This window comes from Hetaerina americana, unplaced genomic scaffold, assembly GCF_022747635.1.
Source record: "Hetaerina americana unplaced genomic scaffold, ioHetAmer1.1.p SCAF_24, whole genome shotgun sequence".
NCBI lineage: Eukaryota > Metazoa > Arthropoda > Insecta > Odonata > Calopterygidae > Hetaerina > Hetaerina americana.
Window position 1 is genome coordinate 3,950,320 of NW_027286808.1, and position 9,624 is coordinate 3,959,943.

At 39.5% G+C, this 9,624-nt stretch overlaps 1 non-coding gene across 1 annotated transcript; it reads right to left on the bottom strand.

Annotated features, from left to right (window-relative positions):
- Positions 1-5,667: 5,667 nt before the first annotated feature.
- Positions 5,668-5,749, bottom strand: TRNAL-AAG (transfer RNA leucine (anticodon AAG)). Its single transcript has one exon. It is a non-coding gene; the product is annotated as a tRNA-Leu (tRNA).
- Positions 5,750-9,624: the final 3,875 nt, after the last annotated feature.

Genomic DNA, 9,624 nt, shown 5'->3' on the forward strand with positions numbered 1-9,624 from the left:
TTTCATCTCTTAAATTGGTTTTGATGTATTCCTTAAAGAAGTTACTGTCATGATTGTAGCTCTCCCTTTCTTGGATGTCTTAATATTTCGCATCTTTATTGAATTAGCATTTTTACCCGATTTAAACTATTTTGATATACGTGTGAAGCTTAAAAGATATTTTTTACTATTTTTCGACGGCAACTATCGCAGTCTTTGGATTTTACGATTAGAAACACCAGATTATTGTATGAATTATTTATAACCGTCGTAGATACTGTCGTTATTTCACGTGTCACAGGTTTTCTAGTGTTTTAGGCTGAGAACCCCTCAGTCGAACGGTGTTAATTTTCTAAATATTTTCTAATAGACTTGTCAGTCCGTTGTAGAATACATGAATATTTTCATTGCGTTTCACAATGTACAGGAGGAATGAACTCTAGTCGGATTTCATGAATAATTTACGTAAACCTGCTGCAGATACAAGCATCAAGCTAGGAAAATTTAAGTGCATTTTAAGTCAAGATTTGCACGACTACATTAGAGTGCACATCACGAATCGCAATCGAGTGTATGATCTAACTTTAACATCACCTCTCATCATTGGTCCAGTGTATAAAATGACTAAATACTCAAATAAAGGTCCAGATTCGGCTACCTCAAAGTCTACTTTCATTTTTGTCACCATTCCCAGTGCATTTGCACGATTTAATACCGTTTGGCGCTAGTGCTTTAATGCAGCGTGACATTTTCGATAATTGAAAAAAATATTTGAAACAAGAGTTACCTATCTTTTTTTCCAAGCAAGTTGCCTGTTTTGGTAATGGAGAAGCTTTTCTCGTTCAGCATAGACAATTAGAATGTAATTTGTATACATAATGCAGTGTGTGTGTGTGTGTGTATATATATATATATATATATATATATATATATATATATATACACACACACACTCACATTCTGATTTATTTATTTAATGTGTGTCAAATTCTTTAGAATGCCTGGAAATATAGACTATTTGGACTATATTATGCATAAATACATATATGTATGTATAATATACGATAGTCCATTTCCGAATACAATAATCAGATCGCATTTCACGTAAGTCATTGCATTCGCATGGTAAGAAAAGAGCGTACACCTCGAACATGAATAGCTAGCCTCACCTTCGGTAATCCAATACAACAGTTTTTTCCGGATTTGTAAATAAAAAATGAAATTATACTAATATATCGACATCCATTATGTATTTTGTTTGTTTTCCTGGACCTGTTATTACTGCTTGATGCTGGAGAATTCATAATTGAAGTTGCTACCCTATAGGTGTTTATTTTGCCTTCGCAGATAATAATTAGGCACCGATACATAGATATAAAACTACACTAGTATGGTAATGGTGCAATAGCTCGAAGTCCTGGACTTGGTCATTCCGGAGAACCTGTTTAGTAACCAACACTCGAATCTCCCTTCGTGTTTTAACTACTCAGGGTAATGCATTCATTTGATTTTTGTAACCCCCTCAAAAATATGAAACATTTGGAATCAATTCGGTGTCGTTAACGATCCACGGACATAAGAGCTGGCACATTAAATTTTTATAGGTTGATGTTTTTAAATGTCTCGTTAAATTATTAAGAGGACTAAAAAAATATGCATAGGGGTGTATGTGTGGGTGAGTTTATACGTGTATATATATCGTATTGCTTGGTCCATAAAAAGGGAAATTTCAATTTGAAATTCGAAACGCTTTTAACGTGCGTTTTTACGTCAAGAATGAATTTGAGTATTATGAATAAAATATTTTTATGTAAAATGGTGAACATGGTGACATTTGACTTTATTTTAATCTCAAACGAACTCTCGTGCATATTTTCTGTCGTTGCTTTCCGCTATCAGGTGTTGGTAGATAAGTGCTTTCCGAAGCTCCTCTTCTTTGAAGTAGACTTTTTGACCGGCATGCACTCGGGGTTGAAGTGGGTAATGATGGTAATTACCGGGAAACGTGCGACGGGGTTTTATGAGATTAATGCGCACCTTTGCATATATTTTCACTGCTTATCTCGTTTGGAGTCATTTCGAAGCTGTGCCAGCACCGCAGTTAGTTTCTCGCGTGAACACAGGAATCCGCGCATGTAATAACCCACTTACACACACGCGAGCATCTCTCTTTCACACACGCTGGTCATACGTGAAGCGTGGATCCTGTCCGTTTCGAAAATATGGGCATCATCACATGGTGTTTGTTGGGGCGGCGGAGCGTTCTAAAGGTGAGTCCCGGATATATACACACATGTCTACGAATGATTACACATGCTCCATGTAGCTGCACACTTATATTCGTACTCATGGCTTAATTGCGCGGTCAGACACCGTGAAATTTTACATAATCCTCATTTCGGATGAATTACGTCATTTGGGGAAAATTTATTAACACTCGATTGATTTTATCGGGATCCAGTTCCCGATCCACATACCCTCTTCCCCCCCCCTCCCCTCCTCTTTCTCCCCGCCGCACGCAAAGTTACTCGGGCGGCGTGAGCAAATACGCGTCATAAAAATAATGATGGCATTTGCAGTAGTGACTTCGTTTGTGTAATGAGCAGAGTAGCTGTAATGTGATTTTAATTTGATGCGGACGTGACGATGTAATTACTCTGAAATAGTCTCCCCAAAAATGCGCAGTGGTCAAACGATCTATTTGCTTCAGTCTTCTTGTTTAATCGATATATTTTTCGCTCGACCAATGGACTGCTATATTAGACTGGAACGTCAGTTCTGGATACTTTAGATGCGAGAAACTGACACATTGCATTGCGTTTGTCATCATTAACTCCAAGGAGAAAGAATAATACACTTTTTCACCAATTCTGAACAGCATTTAAAATCATTTATCTGAGAATTATTATATCGGTTTCATTATTCAACAAGCAAATTCTTGGATATAATGAAAGAAGGACATTAAATTTCTGTTGAACGTGACATGTAGTATGGATAAAATTCCAAAAAGTATTATAGTAATTAAAATAAGTTGATATTTTTGAGGAAAAAATGTTGTAGAATTCGTCACTTTAGAAATAACAATGTAAACAAAGCATTTGGTTGATACTGAGTGATATGATTTTTTCCTATCAAGTACCTTCATCTTATGTAATATGCTAGGGTTTTCATGGCATTTCCATTACCCGAGGTAAGTTTTTTTAAATTACTAATTAAATTAAAAAAACATCCCTGGAACAGAGGCTTAGGGAAGTGAAAAACTAGGATAATTTTGCTAATAAAGATTACTCTAATATATTTTGCAAGTTAGGCGAGAAAGAAGTCACCAAAGCACATAGTGTAGCTAGTGTTTGTGTATCTTTTCTATGCATGTGATACATGAACGGTAAATGCGGTTTACCTGAGGTAAAATTTTGGACAAGATTAGATAGTAGTTTCGCAGAGGAATAACGAAGTCACTTGGAATAAGCGAATTACGCATTTTTATTGAGGATATGGTAACTGAACATCTTTCGTGGCACCTCCTCAACGTATTCTATCTGACTGAATACAAAAATAACTATTTGTGGTCTCCTATGCGAGGAATTTCTTCGCCCCTTAATCCAAAGCCTTTGTTTCCAAAATGACTGAATTCCTGCAAGGGTACGGATTGAACGCCGATTTGCGAATATTTTATCATACAGATAGGTGGAGTATCAAATGCCGAACCGTTACAACGAGTGCTACTAGTGTAAATCAAAGAGATTATGGAGACGATGGCTGTGAAGAATAAATTTAAATGCTTTATATAAAATAGACGCACGGAAATAATTACAAATGAATGAAGGACCTAGAAAAAAATAACTTAGATGGAGAGCTGCTTTAGTGGTTACTGTATACATGTACTGTGAGTCTCAAGTAAATTGAGTTATAATGCAATTAGAGCAGTGTTTCATGTATATTTCGGACCAAATTTACCCTAAGAAAAATTTTAGGAGAGGTATTTCTGTTTTTTTTCAGGATTCTGTCAAACTCTTTTACACCCTTTTCCTGGATGAATTGCATTCAGAACACGGTGTGTGCGCCGAATGAATCAGCGAAGACGGCCTTAAACAATTTCTCGTAGTGAAAAGAACGTTTGGATTCGCGTAAGACTCTGACTACATTGGCTAAGAGCATGAATCACAAGTTTCCTCGAGGTTGGAAGGGCGCGTGCCCGGGCTGCAGGGCCGACGTATCTCCCGGCGCCGACCTCTAGCCATCCCTTCCTCCCGCCTACCCGCCTCGTCCACCCTCACGCCCGCGGAGTATTTTATGCACAAATGCCATAATCCCTCTCCAATTTCAAAATTCAGCTGCGCCCGATTTATGCCCCGCCCCTTCCACGCCCACCCACCACACCGCCCTCCCTCGCGCGGGGAAACGTATTCGGTTCTGGTTGGGGTCGGGCAGGTTTGATTTACATAGAGCTTTACGAATCAAAGGAAAATATTGATTCGCTTCGATAATCGGATGGCACGCGAAGCAATTCCGTTTGTGAGAGTGGATCCGGGCGAGGTCAATTGACATCTCGGTGGAGCGGAAATAAAATTTATACGTAAGGGAATGTATTATTTTTTTCCCCAAAAAGTAACATTTTGATATTCGAGAGCTCGTAGAATCCGTCGAGTATGTCGGAGTCGTGTCTTTATTCTCCTTTTTCGTTCGTCGCTGCTCTTCTCCCCCCCCCCCTTCCCCCATCTTTTTTCGGTGCTCGTCAATTCGAGGCTTTCGACGGGCGCCCCGGTTCCCTTCTCTCCCTCCCTCCACTTTCCTTTCCCCTTTCAGCCGAGCAACTGGAGCCGATTTGATGCCGTGGCTCTTAAAACGTTCCTCGCCTAATCCCTGAGCGCGCTTAGACGAAAAGAAACTCAGCGCCCGCGGTGCTCGAACCCTCCCATCACCACCGCTTCCCCGTCGGATTCCTTCAGGCGCCAAATTTCGGTATTTTCAACGTATGTTTTCACCGAGGGGGGATTTCTTTTTTTATAATGATTTTCAACGTAACCCTCTCAACATGAAGGAATCCCGAGTTTCGTCACTCTCCGTCGAGCCCATACACTATGCTTCCCGCTAGTCGTGCGAAGGCGGAACCAATCGCGAAAAATATCGGGAAAAAAATGTGCATGCACGTATTGCAGAAATACGTCGTTATCCAGCATTTGTAGAGTGTGTTTGTTGCATTAAGTGTGCACGGTCTAGGCAACTCTTCTCACCTTACACGCCATCGTCCTATTCCCTGGATTGTTATCAAACCGTTTACTCACTACTCCATCGCCGCACTTATTACTTAAATTTAATCCAAAAATGTATATTGAGCTTTATTTTCGAATCCGAATGATGGAATAATCATGTATAACCTTGCCCTATTTTTCTATTCAGAAAATTCTCACGTTGCGGAATAGCTGACTGTTACAATCGAGGAACATCCCTCCGACGAAATTGAAGATGACAAAGCAGTGATTTAATCAGTGCTGTTATTGTTGCGATACCATATATCAGCAATTATGTAATTATTTTTTAATAGTAGTAGTGTAGCGCACATAGAAATATTTTTGATACACTACGAGAACTTATAATATGTCGTGATTTCCTTGGTACTCCTAAAAAATTCATAATAATACACTACCGGCAAGCCATCGCAAGGGCGTGTGGCGGGGGTAAAATACATGGCAGCGGTGGGATTCGAACCCACGTCTCCGAAGAGACTGGTGCCTTAAACCAGCGCCTTAGACCGCTCGGCCACGCTACCTATTTAATTATGAAGTATATTAGCCAAAACTGCTTTCATCACACAAAATATTTTCTAGCTCTCTCTACTTTTTACCTCCTTTCTGGGCCCATAAAAGGTGTAAACTTTTCCTAACTCTTCTCGATCACTTAACATGTCGGCCTTAGTAACGGCGGAGTAACGTCCTTGCCTGTCAGCCTATAGATTGCGGGATCTATTCTCGCCTAGGTTGGTTTTACTTCACCTAGAGCGTGAGTGTTTGTTATTATTTTCATTGTAATGTATAGTGGTTAGGTGGTCAATGAGGGCTCAATCTCGCCACAATAAAGTCGATATATAAATAAACATGTTCCCTTCTATCTTAGTCTACAACAGCCCATTTACCTCTATTATCCCTTCCATCCTCTTGTGTTCTATCCTCTTCGAATTTTCGAAATATTTACACCATAGTATGTAACATTTCTCTATATCCTTCCAATTTATTGCTTCCATTCTTCACCATGCCCGTGTCTGAAGAGCCTAAACGCTCGTCTGCTCTCCCCAATTATCTAACTATTTGCATGCGTGCAAACCTACGCTTCATTTTAAAGGTATGGCATAAATTTTATACATCACAATCTATCTTTTGGATTTATTGCATGGCATGTATTCAATAATTTACGAGTAAAAAATAAAAAGGCATTCTATGAGAAAGATTCAACAAAGATGAAAAGTAGGAAAGTATCAGCCAAGATATCTTCAAATCGTTTAGTTCGCATAATTTATCGAAAAACGTACGAAAGGAGTTAAAAATTTACGCAGATTACATTGTAATATGAATCGCTTATTTATCGATTCATAAAACAGATTACCGATGTGCGTCACCGGGTTGAGTTATTAACGTGAAAACGTTAAAATGATTTATTGTCACGAATATCATTAAATCGTACTTTTCCAGCAATAACAATAACCACGACGGTAATGGGGTACCTAAATAAATTTAGTGACGTTTATTGTTAGTGTCAGTAGTGAAGGATTTGACAACAATAAATTTTCTGACTAACAGAAATTTATTTATTTAAATTAATGAAGAAGGCTTAATTATTTTTCATTTACATCACACAATAACGGTTTCCTCCCGCTAAATGATGGTGGCACTCGTTACAAACACGGCAGTAAAACTGTAGCAGCGTGCGTAAATGAAAATTAATTAACGCCCCTAATTTCGTTCAGTAATTCATACAATTGGGTACGTAGTAATTAATCACATGTGGACGAGTGTACGTATACCTCCTTCATAATCTTCCGTGAGATGCAATCATAAAATAATGTCGCTTCCCAGCCATTTAAATGAGTAGAAAAGTTGATCAAAATTTTGTTAACTATTATTCCTAGATTGCTTCATGCCTGGTAAAATGACATATTGCCAATATAATAATTTGAAGCGGTGATTTAGAGCGGCCCATAAGCATTGCTATTCAAATTAGATGTCCAGTATTTTAATCATCAGGTCGAATGGCCAGTAGCGCAACATTTTAATCCTTACATGTGAATTAGATAAAGTTAGAATAACTCAAGACGTCAATATCAAGACGTAGCACCTATTTGAATGTACGTTTCTCTTGGTCGCTAACGACTATTAACTTCTAAGAAAAGTGAAAAAAATCCTCTTTCTTTGCCTCAAATTTCGCAGTACTATATAATATTTACCATTTTACGGTGGCTTTTTTAGAATTTGATCCGACGCCAGTCAGTTTGCATGCAAATGAGTAGAAAAACTGTATTCTTACCCCTCTATCCCCACAATAATAACGATAGAACACCTATTGTCATGTGACCTCGATCGTCACGACAAATTCCATTGCTCTTGCACTATTACGTCTATATAATTGCATAACTTTCATCTTCCTTCTTCGCTTCGTCTCCCTTTGAAAAGTGCTGTGAGATCCATTCCTAAGGAGAGTCACGAGTCTCATGTGTAAATTTTCCTTGTAGGGGGAGTAAAAACCTAGTGGGATTACTTTCCAATATGTCCGCCGAAAAAGTATTGTATGAATTCGCGCCATCGTATCTCCGCCACTGACCTACGTGTATGTTTTGAATCCATACTATATTCCAACTTTAAAATTATATTCTGTCCAGCCAAAACCAAATGAAATAATGTAAATCGCATCGCGTTTAACCTTATAATAACAAAAAGGGTAAATAAATTCCTTTTTTACAGTCTATATTGATTGTAATTTGATCATGAAATATTCCATGATAAATTTTGCCGTGAGGAATAGTGATATGACCCATGATTACAAGAGATTTTTTGGATAGACACAAGCAATTGGCTACCCGATTGATGTATGTTATCTGAAAAAGGTAAATAATCAGAATTGATTGACAGCTCTAATGTTCTTTTCGTATCCACTCGGTGACTAATGAATGACCAAACTCCATGACTATATAAAAAATGAATATGGATGACGAGATCTGGTGGAAAGCTCACTTTCATAACAATGAATAATGATACCTTCATATAGCGCCAACGTACGTATTTGGTTCTTACCTTATCTTTCTTTCATCGGATTCAGGAAATTCTCTCAACGGCTGTTCACCACGCAACATAATTTCTCCAATGTAGGAATTGCGATAGAGACAGCAACAATTGCTGCTATTAAAAACTCTGCCAACCTCGCTGCTCCCCTCTTTCGTAAAATCAAGTGTGCTAGAATTAATCCTGCAATTGAGACGAATCCGCACTCCCTTCAATTTGGTTTTCATCATAAATCAACAGTAATGCATGCTGAATTTCATCCTCCTGACGAGGGAAACAAATTCCCTCAATATTTCACAAAGACAGAAATTCTCTTTTCATACGGTATCTTGGGTTGAATTTGTTTTTTCGGTACATTTTCTAGTGGGTCTGAGTTCGTATACCAGCGACGACAGATTTTTTCAACGTTATTTTGATCCATAGTTGGGTGCGATGTGGAGAGCACTTCAAGTGGGTTTGATTGGGATCCTGAGTCGTTGACCCCTTGACGGCTTTCATTGGAAGTGCACTCATCTCGACGACGGTTTTCTGTTCACCCTTCCCCTATTTCCTGAAGATCATCAATTCATCCCTATATGTGCAGATGACCCCAGTTTCCCGTTGCCTTCCCTAATAACTACTCCTAACTCAGTTGATGTCGTTTTTCATTGCATTGGGATGCTTCCCTTGTGAGCCGGGGTTGGAACTTGAGAATTCCAATGTGACTTTGAGGTTTTGAAGGAGAAAAAGGGAGAGAGAGGTAGTGAAGCTCACCACCCGACCTTCCTCCCCCCGTATCTCCCCGCTAATGACGGAAAATGGACGGCGGCATCGACGAGGGCGTACGAAGCGAGACCGGGAAATTTCCCGGGACGGAGCAGGGCCTTTTTCGATCCCGTCCCGGAATTTTCTCAATTATCTTCGGGACGAGGGCGTCGATTGGATTCCGTCATTTGTTCTTCGTTCCCATTTTTTCTGCTTTCCCCGACTCCCCTATTTACTTGTTGCTTTCAATATCCCTGGACTGCATGGATTTTATGGGGGAGGGGGAAATATACAAATGGCCGAGCGTCACGCATCCGCGAGCTCGTGAATTATTGCTCAACAGGCGCCGTGTCCCACTCTCCCCCCCTTCTCCTCCTCTCCCTCAGGCCAGACTTCGGCAGTCGAGAGCATCTCTCTCTCTCTCCATCTATCTCGTATTTTGTCGAAAGCGGAACTAATCCTGTTTGCCCGTTTCGGGATTTCTTTCAAGTTGTGACACGCTCATATTGCACGAGGACGCGTACGAGTGTAACACAGGGAAATAAAAATACCTCGGAAGAGAGGAGGTCAGGGTTCACAAAAGAGGGGTGAAAAAAGGAGTGGAAATGAGAGCGGGTGGTGGAAAATGAAT